Genomic DNA, 25,083 nt, shown 5'->3' with positions numbered 1-25,083 from the left:
CAAGGGAAAGAAAGAAATCACCTGGGAGAGTGTGGAAAAAAAACTCTATCTGGATCATCTGTCATTTCTTCCTTCCAACCCAAAACCAGTTAGTCTGTTACACCTCCCCACTAGACAAAATTGTCAAATCCATTATTTACCTTTGCCAATCGCAACACCAAGTGTTCCTCATTGCACCTCAAGTAGACATTGACACTGTCAAAGCAAAGTCAGAAATTTAACAGATTATAATTTAAAATTAACATCTACACTTACTTTACCGCTGCAGTTTAGTGCTAATGGAACTAGCAGTGCTAATAGTGGCAATTATTATTATGCTATTATTGCTAACTCTGGTATTAGCATGAATTGCTGCATGCTGAATGAAAATTGGGAAGGCAATGGGACCAGGTGGCATCAAAGAGTTCTGAGAACCTGCACTGACCAGTTGCAGAAATAAGCACACATGTTTACAGATATAATCAACCTTCCCCTGAATGGGAATGTATTATTCAGCCAGATAGATCCCTTTATTATATATTTTTTTTATAATTATTTAATTCTTTGCAGTTATATTCTATTTTATCGTACATTTTAATATATTCCTTTCCTTCTATTTTTAATAATTATTTTGAATTCTTTATTATTTTTATGACCTGGATGAACTGTTTTTTCTCAGGATAACTGGCACTCGTTTTCTTGCAGTTGTATCTGGTAAAGCTAATGATTAGAGACATTGGGTCCAAAATTATCTCAACCAATTCTTAAACTTTAAATAGAAAAGAAACCTGGTTTGCTGGCTTTACACTGGGCATAGAAGGTGACTGCCCAGTGGGCGATCTTTGGTAAGCAAAACTGGTGCTAAATAAATGGTGCTGAAGCATCGGCCCTGTAGCCAGCTGTTGCCAGCAGAAAGAGATGTCAGCCTAAGCTGTGACAAGTAGGAGGGCCAAACCGGTGGTGCAGAAAAACAAGAGCTTTAAAGGCCAAAGTGGAGAAGGGTTCCATGTAAACAGCACATGGGTTGAACATGGGTCAGTTAGTCCTAAGGGATGGGCAATCGGCATTCTGAAGGGTAAGGCAATGGCCTCCGTCAGCCCCAGCTGAACAAAAGGGAGTCAGGTTTGGATTCCCAAACCCAAAGTGGCAGAAGCAATAATGCAAATGTACCCGGACATGAAGGTGGGGGCCACATTATGGCTGTTGGCTGTTGAACCATGTGACGCAGCTTCCTGTTGTTGATTTGTTTGCCAGGAATTTGAACAATTAGTTTGTTCTTTGATGGAGAAAATCCTAGCATTAGAGGAGTACATCCAGAATCGAGAGAGCAGTAGTGAGTGCAAGAGCAGTCAAGTTCCCCTCATGCATATCAGTGTGTTCAATAGATGTTTATCATCATATAAAATGGTTTTGGATATTACTGTAAAGAAGCAGAATATAGTACAACAAATTAACCCACATTTCTGTGTTTAAATACTAAACCTGTAATGTTCTGTTAAATTAAGTACAATCAACCCAATGCAAATAAATGAGTCAAATAAAACAACTGTTTTATTTTGAGTAACTTTATACTTTAGTCCATTTTTAATCAACATCCCCTTAATTATTGCAGACACAAAAAATACAATACTATTCTTGTTCCCTTTGGATAGAAGGTGTCAGCTAAACATTATTACAAAAGCATTATTAATATTATTATTATTAAAACAATCAGAATTAATATTACAAGTGACATATGGTAAAGGAATATATAGAAAAAATATATTGAAAAGGTAAAGCAAAAAATATATATAATTTGTTCTATTAAATAGTTGTTAACTAATTAATGACAAGCATTAATGAAAAAATTGCTGCAAACACACTACACTGGTCACATCATTTCATTGTATATCTGTATTATACTAAAATTGCAGCAGGCAGTGATCTGCTATATCAGGATATACACAATGACCTTTACTAAGATATGAGTTTAAATGTCATAAGAACAATATAGAAGTAAAGGTAGAATATTCAACATATTTAGACGGAATAAGAATGTGGGTAATGAGGTTTGTTTTTGATGAGCTAAGGACTAGCTGAAACTAGATTATATATGCAACAGTTGCAGTTCACGTGTCAACAGTCCATTCTACAACTTCTAAAGGCATTTCAAACAAATTGTTAAATCTGAAGCCCAATAGAAAGATTTACAGAACATTATTTATTTACTTTATTCTTTCATCTTGTATAGCTGTGCTACTGAATTTGCCAAAAACTTATTTCACTGTTGCTGTACAGAAGTAACATCATCCTCCATACCCAGTGGTCCCCATGTGTCTTATTCACAGACTTGGATACATGTCTCACTGCAGGGAGAAAAAGAGATTCCTTCCGATTCTTTAACCCCATTTCCAGAAATGTTGGGACACTATAAAATGTAAAAGAATACAGAATGCACTGATTTGCAAATCTCATAAACTCATATTTATCCAGAACAAAAACAAAAAAACATATCAAAAGTTGAGGGAATTGAACAAAAATGTCATTTTGAATTTTATGGCTGCAACACAACAATCTCAAAAATTTGGACAACTAAAGTAAAAAAAAAAGTGTTATTTTGCAACTAATTCATCTAATTGACAACAGGTCAGTATGTTATTGGGTATAAACAGTGTATCTTAGAGTGGCAGAGTTTGACCAATCTGTGAAAGACTTCCACAAACTGTAGAACAATTTCAAAATAATGTTCAACATGAAAACAGTTAAATCGCTCATCATTTACAGTACATAATATCAATAGTATCAATGAATCTGGAGAAATCTCTGTGTGCATCTTTAAAGGGAGAAAATCAATATTGGAGGCACTGCATTTAAAACGGTTATAATTCTATAATGGAAATCACTGCAATTTATTTACATCTTGCACAGCATTCATACAAACTTTTTTGGAATTAAGATCATATAATTTGCTTTTAGACGTTAAGGTACATAAACTATTTATTTACTACTTCTGAGAACTAAATATTTATGGCATTTGGTAGATGCCCTTATCCAGTGTAACTCAAGGCTTAATGCAGTTGAGGGTTAAAGACCTTACTCAAATGACCAGAAGTGGCAAATTCCAATCAGAAGTCCAACATCTTTAGCACAAAGCTATCACTTCTCCCACATGAAATGATCTCAAAGCCTTTTCCCTGATTATGGCATTTATTAGATTGCTTTGATTATGGCATGCATACAAACCATAGACCTGAACAACTAAAGCAACACCAGATCATAAAACTGCCATTGCAGGTGGTACAGTAGTCACTCGGCATGATGGTTACATCATTTTATCCACCTCACCTTTTACCCTGATGCTTCCATTACTCTGGAACAACATACATCTGGACTCATCAGACTGCAAGACATTTTTCTATCGCACCACAGTCCAGTCTCAGAGTCCAGCTGCTCCCCAACAAATTGCTCAGTGAGGTCATTTTTGCTCTAGAGGTTAAGACATGAACTGCAAAATGTTATTCAAGATTTTTCATTCAAGATTATTTCAATATTTTGTAGTTCACCTCATAACCACTAGAGCAGAAATGCTACCCAATACATATTTCTTACTTCATTATGTTTATCTTTTAAGCTTTATTACAATTTGTTGTAATCAGTTGTACCTTCATGTTAACCTTCAGCTCTGAGTAAAGAGTGTCAGCATCACCACTGGCTTTTTCTAAAAAGAACATAATTTGAATTAATCTCAAGAAGAAAAGAAAAACAATCCATCTCATTAGTTATATCTGTACCTTTTCTGCATTTTCTCACAGATTTCTTCTTTGTTATTAGTACTATTTCATCATAAGTCACATCACCACAACTGGATTCAGCATCAACATCTGCAGAGAAAACACCATCACGATGTTTACCAGCTTATAACACATTGATAAAGTCTCTATTCTTGTTTCTTTAGTAGCAGTAATTTCATTGCTTTCAGCATGGAGCAGTTTTTCAGGGTGGTGATGATCAATGTAATAAATGACTGTGTATACTGGAATCTGCCACACAAGTTGTGTACATAAATTGTCGTGGCATTAAAAAAACACTACCATTCTTCTTTTTCTTCATGACCTGTGCATAAATGGCATCGATGCTCTCAGCTGTTTCACCTGAGCACAGGGCAGAGTGTTAATCATTATTAAACACTTCTCTACTTCAATATCTAGTATTAATCTACTGTAAAATTAAGCTTCTGAATGGTGTGGAAATGCTTGATATAATCTACCTGTTCCATTCGTATCTCCCTGATCCACAGTGGCATAAATATTAACACTTCCTACAGAAAATAGAATGAAGAAAAAAAGAAAATCAGAAAATATATAAAAATATGTTTACTGACCATGTGTAGAAAAATGAACATTTACAGAGACAGAGTCTGACCAGCCTGAAGTGGTGTGTCCCCTGACTGAGAGTCTTCAGCTCCTGACTGGCTTTGATTCCGTTGCAATGTCTGATTGGTTTTCTGCTTTTCTATAAAGGGAGAAAGATTCTACATCTAAATTGGGTATAAATAGTAATGAAACACGATCGTCTAGAACTATAATTATAAAATTCAGATTTAAACAACATCTGAACAGTGAGGAATAGTTACAAATATAAACTACGTATAAAATACTAATAAATACTAATATTAGATTGGGATTTATGTTGTTAGGATTAAAGTACACCTACTTTAATTTATTAATAACATAATCAACATATACACTGAATCAGTGATTTATTGCCTTTTATATACTCAAAGAAAACATTACATTCTATTCTATCTTAATAAAACAATAATCAGACCTTTCTTTATTTTACAGCACCACAGCAGGATCATTACGATAAATAAAATGATGAACAAAAAAGCCAAACTCAGTCCAATAACCATAACTTCTGTACCAGATCTGGATCTAGAACCTGAGATTTAGGAAGGAAAGACAGCAAAATGTAAGATTTTAAAAACAACACTGTGTTAAGAGAAAATCAAAGTAAAAAAAACTTTTCTCACTAGATTTCTCACGTCTGACTGAGATCCAGCCCTTCGTTGAAATTCCTCTCTCTGTGTGTTCACAGCTAAACAGTTAAGTGCGTCTTGTCAAACAGTTCTCCCAGTTAGAAACCCAGAGTTCTGAATATTCTGTAATTAAACCTTTCCCTGTTTTCCTTTAACAATAAACAAAGAACACCATGAACTCACAATGAACTGTGTGATGTTGACAGGATTACTGTTTTCCCCAGTTTCTGACTCACACCAGTAAACTCCAGTGTCTGATGTGGAGAGGAAGCTGATGTTAAATGTAGACCCTAAACCTAAATCCCCTTGTGAACAATTTGCCAGTTTCATTTTTTGCATGTATCGTCTCACTGTCCATCTTTTTGAAGAGTGACCCTGGTCCTCACAGCTCAGTGAGAGAGAGTGATTAGTAAAGTGTTGAGATCTGTTGGGACTGATGATCAGAGATACTGGAGGAGATTCACCTTAAACACAGAATATTATAATTCAATTTAATTCAATTCATTTTTATTTGTAAAGCGCTTTTAACAAAAAACTTTGTCTCCAAGCAGCTTTAAACAGATAATGTGGTGATTGAAAGTGAATTTTTTTTATTATAATTAATATAATATAATTCATATGCATTATTAGAATTGTGTTTTCATGGCATAAATTGCAGTGAACACATTTACACCATCTTTAAATAAACAGTGCTATTTGAATAAGAATAATCCTCTACCACTGCTCAGGGCTCTTCAACTGCTTTTAACATTCATCACTCAGGAGGGTGAATATAAAGATATTTACACTAAACATTAACACAGCTCAGATTCTTTATTTACAGTATTAATGTTGTGGATTTCTTTTACTCATGCATCTACATTTAACACTCTCACACCAGTGTTGTTATGTGACCTTACCAGTGATCCACAGTGGCATAATATTAACATTTCCTACAGAAAATAGAATGAAGAAAAAAAGAAAATCAGAAAATATATAAAAATATGTTTACTGACCATGTGTAGAAAAATGAACATTTACAGAGACAGAGTCTGACCAGCCTGAAGTGGTGTGTCCCCTGACTGAGAGTCTTCAGCTCCTGACTGGCTTTGATTCCGTTGCAATGCCTGATTGGTTTTCTGCTTTTCTATAAAGGGAGAAAGATTCTACATCTAAATAGGGTATAAACAGTAATGAAACACAATCGTCTAGAACTATAATTATAAAATTCAGATTTAAACAACATCTGAACAGTGAGGAATAGTTACAAATATAAACTACGTATAAAATACTAATAAATACTAATATTAGATTGGGATTTATGTTGTTAGGATTAAAGTACACCTACTTTAATTTATTAATAACATAATCAACATATACACTGAATCAGTGATTTATTGCCTTTTATATACTCAAAGAAAACATTACATTCTATTCTATCTTAATAAAACAATAATCAGACCTTTCTTTATTTACAGCACCACAGCAGGATCATTACGATAAATAAAATGATGAACAAAAAAGCCAAACTCAGTCCAATAACCATAACTTCTGTACCAGATCTGGATCTAGAACCTGAGATTTAGGAAGGAAAGACAGCAAAATGTAAGATTTTAAAAACAACACTGTGTTAAGAGAAAATCAAAGTAAAAAAAACTTTTCTCACTAGATTTCTCACGTCTGACTGAGATCCAGCTCTTCGTTGAAATTCCTCTCTCTGTGTGTTCACAGCTAAACAGTTAAGTGCGTCTTGTCAAACAGTTCTCCCAGTTAGAAACCCAGAGTTCTGAATATTCTGTAATTAAACCTTTCCCTGTTTTCCTTTAACAATAAACAAAGAACACCATGAACTCACAATGAACTGTGTGATGTTGACAGGATTACTGTTTTCCCCAGTTTCTGACTCACACCAGTAAACTCCAGTGTCTGATGTGGAGAGGAAGCTGATGGTAAATGTAGACCCTAAACCTAAATCCCCTTGTGAACAATTTGCCAGTTTCATTTTTTGCATGTATCGTCTCACTGTCCATCTTTTTGAAGAGTGACCCTGGTCCTCACAGCTCAGTGAGAGAGAGTGATTAGTAAAGTGTTGAGATCTGTTGGGACTGATGATCAGAGATACTGGAGGAGATTCACCTTAAACACAGAATATTATAATTCAATTTAATTCAATTCATTTTTATTTGTAAAGCGCTTTTAACAAAAAACTTTGTCTCAAGCAGCTTTAAACAGATAATGTGGTGATTGAAAGTGAATTTTTTTTATTATAATTAATATAATATAATTCATATGCATTATTAGAATTGTGTTTTCATGGCATAAATTGCAGTGAACACATTTACACCATCTTTAAATAAACAGTGCTATATGAATAAGAATAATCCTCTACCACTGCTCAGGGCTCTTCAACTGCTTTTAACATTCATCACTCAGGAGGGTGAATATAAAGATATTTACACTAAACATTAACACAGCTCAGATTCTTTATTTACAGTATTAATGTTGTGGATTTCTTTTTACTCATGCATCTACATTTAACACTCCCACACCAGTGTTGTTATGTGACCTTACCGGTGATCCATAGTGGCTTGAAATTGCTGTTCTTTGTGGAAAATGCTGGGTTTCCTCTCTCTCCTCTGCACCTATAAAGTCCTGTGTGATTTAGAACAACATGACTAAGAGTGTAGGAACCTCCAGATCCTCTGTTGCTGTCTGAGAGGAGCAGCAGCTTGTACTTGATGTGACTGTCATTGACTTTACATGGAACAACTTTTTGAATGTCCAGTCTGAAAAGGAATCTTTAACCTCACAGCTTAGAGTCACTGAGTCTCCTTCAGTCAGCCAGTTCTTTGAAGATACACTCAGTACTGGCACTGGTTTCTCTGTTGTACAGGAAATACAAGATACAATGATATAAGTAAATTTGTAATCTTGTTTTAATGTTGTGGTAAAAAAGTAATAAAAAAACGCTTATGTTTACAAATTATGTTCTTATGACCTGGTTAAAATCCTGGTGTTACCACAGACTCACCTGATACATTCAGTGTAACAGCATCACTGAGCTCTAAATGCTGAGTCATTTTTCTGTCCTCTGCAGGTGTAGTTACCAGTGGAATTGTTTTTAACAGAGTTGATATGGATCTCTGGCATTGTGCTGTTTTTATAGACTTTATTAGCCTTCATCCAGATGTATGTCCACTCAGTGTCTCCTCCTCCCCGAATGTCACATTTAAGTGTAACATTTTCTTCTTTGTACACTTGTTTATCAGGTCGAATGGACAACACAGCTTTCTGTGTCCCTACGATTAATCAATATATTAATTAATATCAATAATAACACAATTCTATGTGAATGAATCTGGTTTCTCGTTGCAACAGAGTGTCAGAATCCAAATTAAGTTCAATCTGAATATGAGATTAACTGATATGAGAGAAATATCCTGAAAGGAACTGAAATAGAAAATTCTGCATAGTAATGTAGGAATAGGAATAATAATATTCCTGCTCAGCTCCAATCTAAATCAGAGACATATACTTTACATTTATTTATTTTGTGTAACTACAATACATAATCTATAACCATAATCACCTTTAGCATGGGGCATTGTTATGAGTACAATCAGCACTGAAAAAACAGAATCAGAGAACAAGATTCAGTGTATAATTAAAACCAGCCGATATTTGAGAAAACTGAACACGTGTAAAGAAAACAATATACTGAACTGTATCATTATAATTCAATTTAATTCAATTCATTTTATTTGTAAAGCGCTTTTAACAAAAAACTTTGTCTCCAAGCAGCTTTAAACAGATAATGTGGTGATTGAAAGTGAAATTTTTATTATAATTAATATAATATAATTCATATGCATTATTAGAATTGTGTTTTCATGGCATAAATTGCAGTGAACACATTTACACCATCTTTAAATAAACAGTGCTATTTGAATAAGAATAATCCTCTACCACTGCTCAGGGCTCTTCAACTGCTTTTAACATTCATCACTCAGGAGGGTGAATATAAAGATATTTACACTAAACATTAACACAGCTCAGATTCTTTATTTACAGTATTAATGTTGTGGATTTCTTTTTACTCATGCATCTACATTTAACACTCCCACACCAGTGTTGTTATGTGACCTTACCGGTGATCCATAGTGGCTTGAAATTGCTGTTCTTTGTGGAAAATGCTGGGTTTCCTCTCTCTCCTCTGCACCTATAAAGTCCTGTGTGATTTAGAACAACATGACTAAGAGTGTAGGAACCTCCAGATCCTCTGTTGCTGTCTGAGAGGAGCAGCAGCTTGTACTTGATGTGACTGTCATTGACTTTACATGGAACAACTTTGTGAAAGCTGAATGTCCTGTCCGAAAAGGAATCTTTAACCTTACAGCTTAGAGTCACTGAGTCTCCTTCAGTCAGCCAGTTCTTTGAAGATACACTCAGTACTGGCACTGGTTTCTCTGTTGTACAGGAAATACAAAATACAATGATATAAGTAAATTTGTAATCTTGTTTTAATGTTATGGTAAAAAAGTAATAAAAAAACGCTTATGTTTACAAATTATGTTCTTATGACCTGGTTAAAATCCTGGTGTTACCACAGACTCACCTGATACATTCAGTGTAACAGCATCACTGAGCTCTAAATGCTGAGTCATTTTTTTCTCCTCTGCAGGTGTAGTTACCAGTGGAATTGTTTTTAACAGAGTTGATATGGATCTCTGGCATTGTGCTGTTTTTATAGACTTTATTAGCCTTCATCCAGATGTATGTCCACTCAGTGTCTCCTCCTTCATGAATGTCACATTTAAGTGTAACATTTTCTTCTTTGTACACTTGTTTATCAGGTCGAATGGACAACACAGCTTTCTGTGTCCCTACGATTAATCAATATATTAATTAATATCAATAATAACACAATTCTATGTGAATGAATCTGGTTTCTCGTTGCAACAGAGTGTCAGAATCCAAATTAAGTTCAATCTGAATATGAGATTAACTGATATGAGAGAAATATCCTGAAAGGAACTGAAATAGAAAATTCTGCATAGTAATGTAGGAATAGGAATAATAATATTCCTGCTCAGCTCCAATCTAAATCAGAGACATATACTTTACATTTATTTATTTTGTGTAACTACAATACATAATCTATAACCATAATCACCTTTAGCATGGGGCATTGTTATGAGTACAATCAGCACTGAAAAAACAGAATCAGAGAACAAGATTCAGTGTATAATTAAAACCAGCCGATATTTGAGAAAACTGAACACGTGTAAAGAAAACAATATACTGAACTGTATCATTATAATTCCCCAATATTCCAAGAAACTTTTTAGGCAGCAGGGGTTTAGAAATCAATGTCTGTGAACACCTTTGCTGTACAATCCACAAATGCAGGTAAAATCTTTAAGAATAAGGCCATATGTGAACATGTTTCAGAAATGCTGCCATCTTCTCTAAATAGCTCATTTATAGAATAGAGGAAGACGAAATTGAGGAAGTGAAAAACTGTTCTGTGGTCAAAATAAATCTACATTTTGAAAATTATATAATTTCTTTTATAAATTATATAATTATAGAAATAAATTATTTTTGGCCACCATGAAAGCCATACTCATTTCCACACTAAAGAGGAGAGGAATTAGTTCAAATGTTTGCATTTCTGATGTTATAAGGTGCACATTAGAGCATATGGAATATGCAGCATACACATCTGGGAAGGCACCATGCTTAGATTAGATTAGATTCAACTAAATGCTGTCTAGATGTCATCTTTCTTCAGGGAAGGCCTTGCATATTTAAGCAAGACAATGCTAAACTGCATACTGCATCTTTAGCAATAGCATGGCCTCATAGTAGAAGAGTCTGGGTGCTGAACTAATTTACATGCAGTATAGACATTTTGAACAGATGTTGGTGTGGCATTATGAAAGCAAAAAAATGACAAAGAAAACCCAGGACTGTTGAGCAGGTAGAATCATGACTTGACAAGAGCACATAAAATCATAATTTCGAGCTCTTCACAGCTAAATTGGCACCTCTACATTAAAAAAAACAACAACAACTGCAAACCAGCCTCTGTTCTTCTACAGCAGGGGTGGCCAACCCGCGGCTCGCGAGCCTTTGGCTGGTTTCATGCGGCTCTTACGTTCATATCGAAGATTGTGTTTGTTTGTTTTTTAATGTGCGTGTTCGCTTCGCTTGAGTTCAATACGGTATTTTTAAGACTTAAACGAAGTTGCCCTTACTGGGAAACTTTGCGGTATATCAGACCTAGGCAAACTACGGCCCGCGTGCCACATCCGGCCCTAATAAATTACAGGGATGCACCGAAAATGTTCGGCCGAAATACCTAAATCACAGAAACAACACGGCAGAAACACAATTGTAATGACGCAATAAAAAAGCGCAGCAGCACACGGAAATCTGGATAAGAGCAACATGTCTGCGGTGTGCGGAGAGCGATTTGCAAAACATGCAATGCTGAAATTTCAAGAGGGGGTGTATCTGCAAAGAGTTTCTCCAAGTCGGGTTTAATTTATCACCTGAAATCCAAACATTCCGATTGCCTTCTAAATATGAGAAGAACGCGGCGCAGAAAAGTAAAGTCAATCCGAGCATGCGCACTCCATCTGTAGAGGACGTTTTTTAAAAAAAAAGGAAAGTTTTCCAGTGATGGTGATCTGGCTGAGCAGAGGTGTGTGTGTGTGTGTGTGTGTGTGTGTGTGTGTGTGTGTGTGTGTGTGAGTAAGAGGAAGGGATGGGTGATGTTCATGTGTGCCCATGTGTATGATGCGGTAACACAGTAAAAAATGTGGCTCTCGGTCTCTGACTGGTTGGCCACCCCTGTTCTACAGTATCACTGCTTTGTATGTGTGCAGGACTAATGAGAAGCTTTTGTTTCTGCACATTAATTACTATTATTTAAACATAGATTAATAAATACTGCTAAGTTATTTTTAAGTGCTACAGTGTGAAGCAGTTTGGTGTTTGCGTGTGTAAGATTGATCTTGCTGTGAGCTGTTTCTCTCCACAAACTACAATAATAGAAAAGACATAGATTCTATTAATAATAAAATGATGTGCACAGGAAACACCACAATCATCAAGTCAAGATGATTTCATTATCACATCAGCTAAAAACATTTCAGTGAGTCAGAGCCTCATGCAGTCATTTTTCTGTTAGCAGAGCAAATGATTATAAGAAGTTGTTAGTGAGGAGCAGATGACTGCAGAACACAGAAGATTGAGTACAAATAACAATACTGAATTATTTACATTCATTAGATTATTTAAACCCAGTGTCTGAAAAAAAATGTCCAAATCACACAATAAACTTATCAGTCAGAAAAAGTAGACTGCAGATGAATAACACTATAATCCACTATTGAGTCTAATGAAGTCACAAAGAGAACATTTACACACAGTAGCATGAGGAGTGGACTCTACTGTCCAAAATAAGACTCTCAATAAGAACTACACATATCAGTCTTACTTAAGAAACAGCTGTACAACAGTGCTGTGAACAGTATGATTTTCAGAATGGCTTAATAAGTTATATACTTATTCACCATCGTCAGTAGTTTTATGTCACTTATGACACATTAACACCTCCTCCTCCTGCACTCACACCAGCAGAACTCAAACCAGCACCCTAAAACTGGACTATGGTCTTTATTTAAATAAATATTCAATAATTATTAATTAAAAATAAATGCACATTCTTTACTAGTTTGGTATTAGTATGAATACGAATAAATTTGCTGTACTGTGATTTTTCAGCACAGAATATAATAGTAATAAAATGATCATGCTGATGTTTTGTGAACAACCAACATCCAAATCACAAACTCATTAATCAGCACAGTCAGTCTGTTCAGTCTGTAGATGATAAAATTGATATCCAAACACTGTAGGAACAAAGAGAACATTTACTTACAGAACATCACAGGAAGTGGAGTGAGCTCCATCCTCTCCTTCTAATGACTGACTGAGTGACACACTGAAAGAGAAATGATGCATGTCAAGGCCTTACCACTTCCTCTAGTAAGACAGAAAGAGAAGAGGGAGAGAGAGAGAGAGAGAGAGAGAGAGAGAGAGAGAGAGAGAATTTTAAGGATATGGCAAAATGCATACAATTATGCTGATATAGATCAAGTCCTACAGGTGATTGACTGCTAAACTTCTTTGATTTTACAACATGATCGTACTGTAAAAGTTTAAAACATAAACAAAATAATTTTTAAACAAAAAAGGAAGCCATGGTCCTGTGGTCAACTGATCCAAGCTGACAGGAACACTAAATGTGTGAACAAACAGCCCATCAAACCCTTCAAAGCATGATCTTACCCATCAAAGCATGGACTTCACAAGACCTAGTATACAAAACAATATATAATATTTCAGTTAACTTTTATTTTTTTAAATGAATGTTAAGTGTTACGACCCACTCTAGGGTTAGGCCACACAGAGTAGCTAGCTCGGGATTCATTCAGAATGGGTATCTTTATAAAATAACACAAGGTGGTGGCATATTGATGAGACAAGTGGAATTATTTACATGTAATTACACAACTGTACAATAGATCATTATCAGTTCCGAAGTCACCATTCAGCTAGACGGGCTAAACAAAATTCGTGCCGACAGAAATGCAGCTCTGTGCGGTAAGAATCGCGGTGGTGGCGTGTGTTAATATCAACACGGAATGGTGCAAAAACTCTGCTTTTCTCACGCTACTGCTTATCACTAGTGGATTTCGTGACTGTAAGATGCAGACCATTTTATTTACCATGGGAATTCACCACTGTCTTCATTATCGGAATGTATATTCCCCCAGCGCTAATGCTAAGGAAGCCTTGTGTAAACTCTACAGCGCTATTAGCGACCTGCAGAATGCTCACCACGATAGATTGTTTATTATCGCTGGAGATTTTAACCATGTGAATCTCAAGACTGTGCTCCCTAAACTCCATCAGCATGTGGACTTTGCAACGAGAGGAGCGAACACACTGGATCTTGTTTACACAAACATTCTCAGTGTGTATCGTGGGGATCCCCACCCACATTTCGGCCCCATGATAATTCCAGCATACAGACCGCTCGTTGGACACTCTAAACCAGTTCTAAAACAGGTGAAAATCTGGCCAGCAGGAGCCACTTCTGCTCTGTTTTGAGTGCACTGACTGGGACATGTTTAGGGAGGCTGAACGGCGATTCTATCAACTTGATGGAGTACACATCATCAGTGACCAGCGACGATGCCATCTCCACAACCCTCCATTTGGCCCTCACCCACCTGGACAACAAGGACTGTACGAATTTTGTTCATTGACCTTAGCTCAGCATTCAACACAATCATCCCTCAGCACCTGATTGAGAAGCTGAGCCTATTGGGCTAAAACATCTCCCTCTGCAACTGGATCCTGGACTTCCTGACTGGGAGATCTCAGTAAGTCCGGGCTGCATGCTCAGCCCACTTCTGTTCACTCTGCCGACTCACAACTGTGTAGCAATGCACAGCTCAAACCACATCGTCAAGTTTGCTGATGACACGACAATGGTGAGTCTCATCAGCAAGAACGATGAGTCAGCTTACTCTTATTACTTATTCTGAGGAAACTAGTCAGGCTTTGTCACAGCATTTACTTTTCTATAATCTGTACAGAAACAAAAGGAACGATTAGCTTTTGGTACCAACAGACAAGGGGAGCACTATAGGCTCACACTCGGAACAGCTAATCCATTTTCTAATAAACAATCTGTTTCTAATCGGTTCCCTTTGAGGAACTCGAGCTGCATTGCAACGCTTTGGGAATGCGACCGCATTGTCCAGGCTCCGAAATAATGTATGCAGTCAGTCAAAATTGGAGGCAGGCTGTCACCAACAGGGTGACGTCATGACTAGGAAATATAAACGCACATGGAGTGAAGCCGGCACCAGCTTCTGTTTCACAAAGCACAAAACAATGTAATGTTGTGTTTGTCTTTTTAATAAAAAAAAGGCAATGAAAAAAACAAGCACACTTTTTGGCTGTGTGTCCCTTTGTGTGGTTTGTTAGGGAGTGGAGCACTTGTTCTCGAGGGAGCCGACTGCCAGTGGGTTTTGAGACGAGCTTGTCCCTTTCTTCTACCTCACCTGCACGGTCCAGCTCCAGTTTGCAGGCTTTGCAAGCACACTTTTCAGTGGTGTAGGCTTCTGGACGTTGTGACACGCACCATAGAGAAGCTAGATATAACTTGGGCAGCCGATGAGAATAAACCCGCTCCATCAAGTATGCTCGACGAGCGCATTTTGCTCTCGGTGTCGCAACCTCCAAGTCAGGGTTTACTGTTTTTCCTTGATCTGCACACCATGGTGTCCAGGTTCTAGGCGCTGCCTCTTCGGCCCGCCTCTTCAGCCCCAAGACCGTGTTGTATACCAACATCATGTGGCTCAGGGATTACGGTTATGGAGTCATGTCACGGGTTGAAGAGAGGCATCTCTCCTGGGGTGTGGCATCATCCCTTAATATCAATTATCAATTAAGAGATAAGATAAGATAAACCTTTATTCGTCCCACAGTGGGGAAATTTCTATGTTACAACAGCAAGACAAAGAAATAAAAATAGATGCAAATATATATAAAAAAAGAAGAATATACAAAAAATAAAAACAGAAATAAAAATAAATAATAATAATAATAACAACAACAACAAAGAAATAAAAATAAATGCAAATATCTAAAAAATAATATACATATACTACAATACCAGTATATATACAGTACAATGTAATAATACAAATAGGAAAAAACTAAAGTACGCTTTTTAAGTCATGTTTTAAGGTAGTATTGCACGTAAATTGCGGGTAATATTGCATATAATATTGTACCTGATTCGTTTAATAATATTTCACACAGATAAAGTTTTTGCACATCTTAAAAAGTAATAGCAGTGTTGTATGGTGGTGACTGGTTTTACTGGGAACAGCTTTGGTTGTATAGTCTAATAGCAGCAGGGAGAAAAGACCTTCTGTATCACATCCTAAGTGTCTGAAGGAGCATCAGTCTGTCACTAAAAGAGCTGCTCAGCGATGTAACGGTTTCATACAGCGGGTGGGAGGCGTTCTGTAGCAATGATGTTACCATCCTCCTTTCTCCCACCTCCTGTACAGTGTCCAGGGGAATCCCCAGGACAGCGCTGGCCTTCCTGATCAGCTTGTCTAGTCTCTTCCTGTCTGCAGTAGATATGCTGCTGCCCCAGCAGACCACTCCATAGAATATGGCTGAGGCCACCACAGAGTCAAAAAAGGTCTTCAGTAGCTCTCCCTGTACTCCAAAAGACCTTAGTCTCCTCAGCAGAAAGAGTCTGCTCTGCCCTTTCTTGTAGATTGCCTCAGTGTTGTCTGTCCAGTCCAGTTTGTTGTTTAGGTGAACACCCAGGTATTTGTAAGAGACCACTCTCACAATGTCCTTTCCTGAATGTTCACTGGTGATAGAATTTGTTTGTGCCTACGGAAATCCACCACCGGTTCTTTCGTTTTCCCCGCATTTATCTGGAGGCAGCTCCGTTGGCACCAGTTCACAAAGTTCTTTATAAGTCCACTGTACTCTCTGTCATCATCATTCGTGATCAGACCGACGATGGCAGAGTCATCAGAGAACTTCTGTAGGTGACAGGTTGCTGAGCTGAACATGAAGTCTGCAGTGTAGATGGTGAAGAGAAACGGGCAAGAACCGTTCCTGCGGGCTCCAGTATTGCAGACAATCATGTCAGACTCACAGTCACGAGTCCTCACATACTGTGGTCGGTCTGTGAGATAGTCCAGTGTCCAGGCAGACAGATGATGGTCCACTCCCATGTACACCATCTTATCCCTCAGGAGCGCAGGTTGGATGGTATTGAAAGCACTAGAGAAGTCAAAAAACATGACTCTCACAGTGCTCCCAGCCTTTTCCAGGTGTGAAATAGCCCAATTTAGGAGGAAGATGACTGCGTCTTCCACTCCAATGCCAGGTTGGTAGGCAAACTGAAGTGGATCCATTGATGGGCTCACCAGAGGTCGGAGATGAGTGAGCACTAGCCTCTCCAATGTTTTCATCAGATGCAAGGTCAGCGCTACTGGTCGATAGTCTCCGAAGTCTTTTGGGGGCGGCGTCTTTGGAACAGGCACCACGCAGGATGTTTTCCATATCTGTGGCACCTTTCCCAGCTTCAGGCTCAGGTCAAACATGTACAGCAATATGCCGCACAGCTGGTCAGCACAGGTCTTAAGTAGCCTGGAGCTGATGCCGTCTGGGCCTGCAGCCTTCCTCGCCTTGATCTTCCTGAGCTCCATTCTCACCTGGGCTTCTGTAAGGGGCAGTGTGTATTGGATGGAGTGTTGACTGGAGGGAATCGGCAGGGGGGAGTTAGGTGTGTTGTCTATTGTCTGTGAGCTGATAGCAGTGCAGAGAGAGGTGGGGCTGGAGCTGCTTGCTGTGGAAGCAGAGAGGGGGGATTGCAGCAGGGGGACTGGATGGGGCAGGGAGGGTAGCTGATCAAATCTGTTAAAGAATAGATTGAGATCATTCACCCACTTCTGGTCACCCACAGCCTGAGAGCTTGGCTCCTTGTGACCAGTGATGGTTTTGAGCCCCTTCCACACACCGCTGACATTGTTCTGCTGCAGCTGATCCTCCATCTTCCTCCTGTAGCATGCTTTTTCTTCCCTGATCTTCTTCCTCAGTTCTCTCTGGACAGTTTTCAGCTCTTCCTTGTTTCCTGATTTAAACACCCTCTTCTTTTCTTTAAGGAGAGTCTTTATATCAGGGTTAATCCATGGTTTGTTGTTGGGAAAACACCGTACAGTCCTGGTGGGTACAGTATTCTCCACACAGAAGTTAATGTAGTCCGTAATACAGTCTGTTAGACTGTCAATATCCTCCCCATGTGGACTGCACAATTCCTCCCACATAGTTGTTTCAAAACAGTCTTTCAGAGCCTCATCGGTCTCATCAGACCATGTCGTCACTGTGCGGGAGGTAGCTGGTTGCCTGCATACAAGGGGTTTGTACACAGGTAGGAGATGAACCAGGTTGTGATCCGATCTTCCCAAGGGGGGGAGAGGTGATGAAGCATAGGCCTCCTTTAAATTTGCATAAAATAAGTCCAGTGTTTTATTGTCTCTGGTGTGGCATGAAACATACTGGGTGAATGTGGGCAGAGTGGAGGATGGAGGGGCATGATTAAAATCTCCAGAGATAATGAAAAGGGCATTTGGGCTCTGTGTTAACAGTCTGTTAACAACAGAATGCAGGACATCGCATGCCGATTCACCGTCAGCAGAGGGGGGAATATACGCAGCTATCGCGATAACATGCGAGAATTCCCTCGGCAGATAGTACGGCCTCATGCTAGCGGCTAACAGCTCAATGTCCTTACAGCAGATCTGCTCTTTAATAGTGATGTGTCCAGATTTACACCATCTATTATTCACAAACACTGCCAGTCCTCCTCCCTTACTCTTACCGCTCTCCATCGTTCTGTCCGCGCGCAGTAAATCTAATCCATCCAGAGCCACGGTCGTGTCCGGTGTTAGCTTGGTTAGCCATGACTCCGTGAACAGCATGATGCTACACTCCAGGAATTCCCTCTGATGCCGGGTAAGAGCCACTAGCTCGTCCATCTTGTTGGGTAAAGATCTTACATTTCCCATAACGATGGACGGGAGAGTTGGTCTGTAACGTCTCCTTTATTCGACACAAAGCTCCAGCACGGTTCCCCGTCTTCTCCTTCTTAGCTCGCGGGGAATATCCGTTTTTTCTCCTAGTAGCATCGGCATGTTGCGGAATGCTAACAGCTGATCCCTGGTGTAAACAATAGGACCGTGGCTATGAACAGAGTTTCCAGACGCGACTGTGAACAAAGTCCAAAGAAGCAGGAAAAGTAGAGCAAACTCGGTGGCTTTGTTTATGTCCATTGTGCAATTTCCAAATTTACGCACATACACTTAAAAAGAAAAAACACAAAGTGCCGGAACACTATAAAATAAATAAAAAAAGCACAAACTTTACGGGAGCTGCTGCAACAGGCTGCCACTTGGGCGGCGCCTAAAGAGATCAATTGTGGCATCATCCCTTAATACTACCTACCACTACCTACCAAGCCTCTGCGTACTACATCAGCGCTGGTGGGTAAGGCGTACTCCTTGGCCACACACTACGTGGTGCTACAAGCATAACAAACCGACCTGCTGCGAGAGTTTGATGTAGGAGACATCTTTGGCGGCCAGGTGCAAGAGCTCCGCCGACAGCCCTGTGAGCCACTAAAGAGACCACTAAGGCCATTGGCCAGTCCATGGGCACCCTAACTGGTTTAAGCTGGTTTAAATCCTACCTGTCTGATCGTTACCATTTCGTAGACTTAAATCGAAAGCTATCCAGACTAATGCTAGTAAACTATGGCATGCCACAAGGTTTAGTTCTAGGACCCCTGCTTTTCACAATATACATGCTTCCCTTAGGAAATATTATTAGAAGGCATGGAATTAGCTTCCATTGTTATGCTGAGGATACCCAGCTATATATCTCATCAAAACCAGGCAATACAGCTCAATTAGCTCGGATAACTGAGTGTGTTAACCCTCTGGAGTCTGAATTGCCACCGGCGCCCAAACGTGCTTTTTTTTCAGATGCCAGCAAAAAGAGCTTAAACTGCTCGGTCATATTTGATAAAAATGTCAAAGTAATATATCATTTAAATCTGTAAAGGGTCGACTTTCATTTGTGTATGCTCACTATATAAACAAAACGTTGTATTTCTTTTTTATGAATAAAATAATCAGGGTGCGCCATCTGTCGCCTTTTTTTTTTTATTTTATTTTTTATTGAATACAAAGGTATATAAAGAACCCTTTCATCTTATTGAGGGCTTTGGAAAAAACCTTTTAAGTCATTTTTGAATATAATATGTAGTGGGGGGAATTAAAGAACCTACATTTATGAATAAAATATTTTGCTAATATTACAATATTATTTAGCAAAAAAGAATTAGCACAACAGTCTTTAGGTACTCCAAATAAAATATGATGTAAAGAAAAAACGAAACTATCAACAACCTCTTTTTCTATCAACCAGTCCTGAATTGACATCCAGAAGAGTTTGGAGAAATTGCATAAGAGAAAGATATGATCTGTGTCTTCAGAATGGCTTTCACAAAAGGAACAGGGGACAATTTCTTTATTAAATTTCTGATTTAGGAATTTGTAAGAAGGTTAAATCTCATTTAAAATGTTGAAGTGTATTTCTTTAGCTTTAGGAGGAACAGGAAATTTCAAATAAGCTGTTTTAAGATAAATCACAGTTTTCTTCTCAAACATATGATCTAATTTGTTTCTTTTAACTTGACAGGGATAACAGGTTTTTAAAATGACCTGTTTTATATATTTGTTAGAACAACTATTTAACTTTTAACAACTTTTAAATTGCATATCTCCAATATATAAGGCTGGAAGAACTGGTTTAACTTCAGTATAAGAAAGAGAGCATCTCATCAGCATTTTTATGCCAGAAGGTACTGCATTAACAACAGTGAAAAACTCTTTCGGGTGACAGGCAAAACCATGTTTCACAGTAAAAGCATTATAGTCTAAAATGTTAGCCTGTTCATCCATTGGATTTCTCACTGACCATATATTCCTGTTTAACCAATTCTTATAGCATAAAGACCTGTTCTTGTGCAATATGTATTTGTTGTTCCAAATTAAAGCATTATGAGGTGTAAAATTGTGTGTATGTGCCAATTTCCAAAATAAGAGTACTTGTTGATGGAATGTTGAAAGTTTCACTGGGAGTTTAGATAAATCAAAATCACATTTGAGAAAAAATTTAATTCCACTAAGTTCTTGAAACAAAGCTGATGGAACTGTAAACCATCTTCTTTACATAGAAACATTTTTAACCATTTAAGTTTTAACAAAATATTCATGTTTTCAAATTCAATTACATTCAAACCACCTTGTTCATAGGATTTTGTTGCCTTTTTTATATAATGGGCTTTGTGCTTCCAAATGAAATTATACATTCTTGGGAACATATTTTAATGAAATTTGAGGGAGGAGCCAAAGAAAGAGCGGGATAAATCAGTCTTGATAAATATTCAATCTTTGTTAGCAAGATTCGGCCAAAAATGGAAATGTCTCTTTGTAACCAGCAATTTAATATTCGGTTTGCTTTTTGCAAGTTATTATAAAAATTTTCTTTCGTACTTATTTTCTGGTCTTTGGTAACTATAATGCCTAGATATTTCACTTTATCTTTTACCGGAATATTATTCAAACAAGCACTATCACTCTGATGTAGGGCAAGAAGTTCACATTTGCTTAGATTCAACTGGAGTCCTGATGCCTTAGAAAAAACATTAACTAATGAAATAGCCAGAGGAATTTGGTCTTTGTTTTTTAAGAACAGTGTAGTATCGTCTGCCAATTGACTAATTGCTATACTTTTACCAAATACTTTAATTTTTTGTACCGTTTGATCATGAATAACTAAAGTAGACAACATATCCGCAGCCAAAATGAATAAAAGAGGGGACAGAGGGCATCCCTGCCTTATTCCACGACTAACAGGAAATCATCTCTAGGTTACGACCGTAACCCTAGTTCCCCGAGGGAACGAGACGCTGCGTCAAACGCTATGGGAACGCCCCTGCGTGACCGCGCTCTGAACCACGTGTGTAATCTGACCAATAGGCGTTTGGGACGTGACGTCATCGGCGGGGACGTTGCATAAACAGGAAGCTACAAATGGCTGCGAGATGGACCAGACGCTAGCTCCTGCGAGAGAAGGTAAGCGCCGCAGGGATGCAGGGAGTGTGGCATGGAGACGCAGCATCTCGTTCCCTCAGGGAACTAGGGTTACGGTCGTAACCTAGAGACGTTCCCCTTTAGGAACTCGAGCTGCGTCGAAACGCTATGGGAACATGTGTCCAATCACGCCATACTGACCAGACCCTGCGTAGAGAGTGAGGGCCTCGGCACCAGCACGTAGGACAGAGGAGCCCGGGGTGGCTCTGAGGTCGAGGTCATAGAACCTGACAAAGGTCAGCGGGGTGGACCAACCCGCCGCGTCACAGATGTCCTGGAGCGGGACTCCAGCGGACCAGGCCGTAGAGGCCGCCACACTCCGGGTGGAGTGAGCTCAAACCCCGAGCGGTGCGGGGAGGCCAGAGGACTCGTGAGCCGACACAATCGCATCCACAACCCATCTGCTCAAAGTCTGCTTATTGGCCGGGAAACCTTTCCTATTAGGGCCATAGCAGACTAGCAGCTGCTCCGACTTCCTCCACGGACTCGTCCTGCGGAGGTAAGTATCCAGTGCTCGCACTGGACACAGTCGGTGCTGTCGCTCCTGGTCGGGGGCTGCAAACGGAGGAGGGCAGAATGCCTGCAACACGACAGGTCGTGAGGGAGCCGAAGGCACCTTAGGGACGTACCCAGGTTTCGGATAGAGCAACACTCTGGCCATGCCATGCCAAAAGGAAGGTGGTCTTAATCGATAGAAACCTAAGGGCCACATCGGCTAATGGCTCGAAGGGGGGCTCAGATAGAGCCGCCAGCACAACCACCAGATCCTAGACAGGCACTCTGGGTCGCATCCCGGGCACCGCGGAGGAAACGTGCCACTAGTGGGTGCCTGCCCAACGACTGCCCCACAGGCGGCAGACCCTCTCCAGAGTGTACCCTCTCCAGAACTCCAGGGAGCAGAGCGATCAGGGGAAAAGCGTACAGGCGTAGCCTCGGCCACGACTGCACCATGGCATCCAGCCCTAACGGGGCTGGGTGAGAGAGAGAGAACCAGAGGGGACAGTGCGAGGTCTCCTGGGTCGCAAAAAGATCCACTTGGGCTCTGTAAAATCTCCGCCACACGAGCTCCACCACCTCGGGGTGGAGACGCCATTCCCCAGGCCTTGGCCCCTGCCTCGACAGGGCGTCTGCTCTGACATTCAACCGACCCGGGATGTAAATGGCTCTCAAGGACAGGAACCTGTCCTGAGACCACAAGAGGATCACTCGCACTAGCTTGTACAAGGGGCGAGATCGGAGACCCCCTGGTGTTTGATGTAGGAGACCACCGCTGTATTGTCCGTGCGGACCAACACATGGTGATCTCTCAGGTCCGGGCGAAAGTGTTTTAACCCTAAAAACACTGCCATCATCTCCACGCAATTTATGTGCCACGAGAGACATGGGCCGCTCCGCTCCTCTTAATGAGGTTCAATCCCGATTGAACCTCATTAACTACTCCATTAAGTCCTTCTTTCAATCGATTGACAAAGACGTGTGAAAATTTTATACTTAAACTTAAACTTAAACTTCCAATATCCCTTACTATGTAAAACTTAGCGTAACATCCAAGGTAATAGCACAGTGATCTGTTAGAGGTGCTGGTGAAATAATGCAATGCTTAACAAAATGTAACAAGTTATCCGAAATTAACCAATAGTCGATCCTCGATTTGCTACAGGCATTGGGTCTAAACCAAGAAAACTGTTTGGTGTTAGGGTTAAGATGTCGCCATACATCCAATACTTTAAGATTATTGCAAAAATTTGTAATCATAGAGTTAAGTTGAGGGGTACTACTTTTAGGCGGATGTCTGTCAAGAGTTTCATCTGGTGTAACATTGAAGTCTCCACCTATAACAATATTATCTGTTGGGAATAACTTCTTGAAATCACAAACTAAACAAGAAACATCAGCAAAAAGCTGCTGATTTTGTTTTACATTATTATAACCATAAATATTAATCAAAATAAATAAAATGGATTCCATATCCACCACAATTGCAATCCAATGTCCATTAGAATCAGTTTTGACAGAGAGAACTTTCCCTGGACAGTTGTTAAATAAGATCGCAGTACCTGCAGAGTGGGAGGATCCGTGGCTTAGTAACACTTTATCTCCCCATTGACTCCAAAAAGCAGCATCAGCAACAGTAGAGTGTGTCTCTTGTAAAAAAATACAATGCGAACCAGTTCCTTTCTTTTGACCTTGTTTTGAATGCCCCGAACATTTAAAGAAAGTAATGAAAACGGAAACTTAACTGGAAACATAAAAAAATAAAAATAAAAAAAAACACTTATAAAAGTAGAAAACAAACAAACACTGATTGCGAACTCAAAACAGATATGTACTAACTGGGTGACAACTAACCGAGTACGTCAAAGCGAGCAGTCAGGGAAGTAATGGCTTGCAGCAGAGTATCGTTAGTGATGTCGTCTTCTTGATATTTTAGCTTTTTCGACGTGTGTGTTTTAGTGGGTGTAAAGTGAGAGGAATCACGTTGTTTTTCTAATGGATCAGTCTCTGTTTCCATTTCTGAAGCTGTAGTTTGAGCCACGCGCTGAGCCGGAGGAATAACAATCCTTGGGTGAGTTGTCTGTTGAGATTTTCGCATTTTGGAGGCCCGTAACAGTAACAGTAACAACCCAGCCATTATGGATGTACAAGCCAGTGCACTCATAGTGCCGGTCCCAAGCCCGGGTAAATGGGGAGGGTTGCGTTAGGAAGGGCGTCCAGCGTAAAACATGTGCCAAATCAAATATGCGGATCACAAATGAGAATTTCATACCGGATCGGTCGAGGCCCGGGTAAACAATGACCGCCACAGGTATCGTTAGCGGACAGAGTACCAGTGAAAATTGGGCTACTGTTGGCCGAAGAAGGAGAAGGAGAGGAGGAAGATGTCTACAGAGACGGCAGGGAAAGGAGCAGTGTAGGAGAGTGGAGGTTAGGGTTGGTACTTTAAATGTTGGTACTATGACAGGTAAAGGGAGAGAGGTAGCTGATGTGATGGAGAGGAGAAAGGTAGATATGTTGTGTGGAGACCAAGTGGAAAGGAAGTAAGGCCAGGAACATTGGAGGTGGTTTTAAACTGTTTTATTATGGTGTCGATGGAAAGAGAAATGGTGTAGGGGTGATTCTGAAGGAAGAGTACAGTAAGAGTGTAGTGAAGGTGAAGAGAGTTTCTGATAGGGTGATGAACATAAAGCTGGAAGTTGAAGGGATGATGATGAATGTCATCAGTGCCTATGCTCCACAAGTCGGCTGTGAGATGCAGAAGAAGGAAAGATT

General features: G+C 39.4%; 1 long non-coding RNA gene across 1 annotated transcript; it reads right to left on the bottom strand.

The window, feature by feature from the left end:
• Nucleotides 1-8,967: 8,967 nt before the first annotated feature.
• Nucleotides 8,968-12,982, bottom strand: LOC124387387. Its single transcript, XR_006926152.1, has 3 exons — nt 12,927-12,982; nt 9,591-9,858; nt 8,968-9,441 (listed from the first exon to the last, which is right to left on the bottom strand). It is a non-coding gene; the product is annotated as an uncharacterized LOC124387387 (long non-coding RNA).
• Nucleotides 12,983-25,083: the final 12,101 nt, after the last annotated feature.

Source organism: Silurus meridionalis, chromosome 6 (assembly GCF_014805685.1).
Source record: "Silurus meridionalis isolate SWU-2019-XX chromosome 6, ASM1480568v1, whole genome shotgun sequence".
Lineage (NCBI taxonomy): Eukaryota > Metazoa > Chordata > Actinopteri > Siluriformes > Siluridae > Silurus > Silurus meridionalis.
Note: the sequence above shows the minus strand (reverse complement) of the source record. Positions and strands in the feature narration are given on the sequence as shown.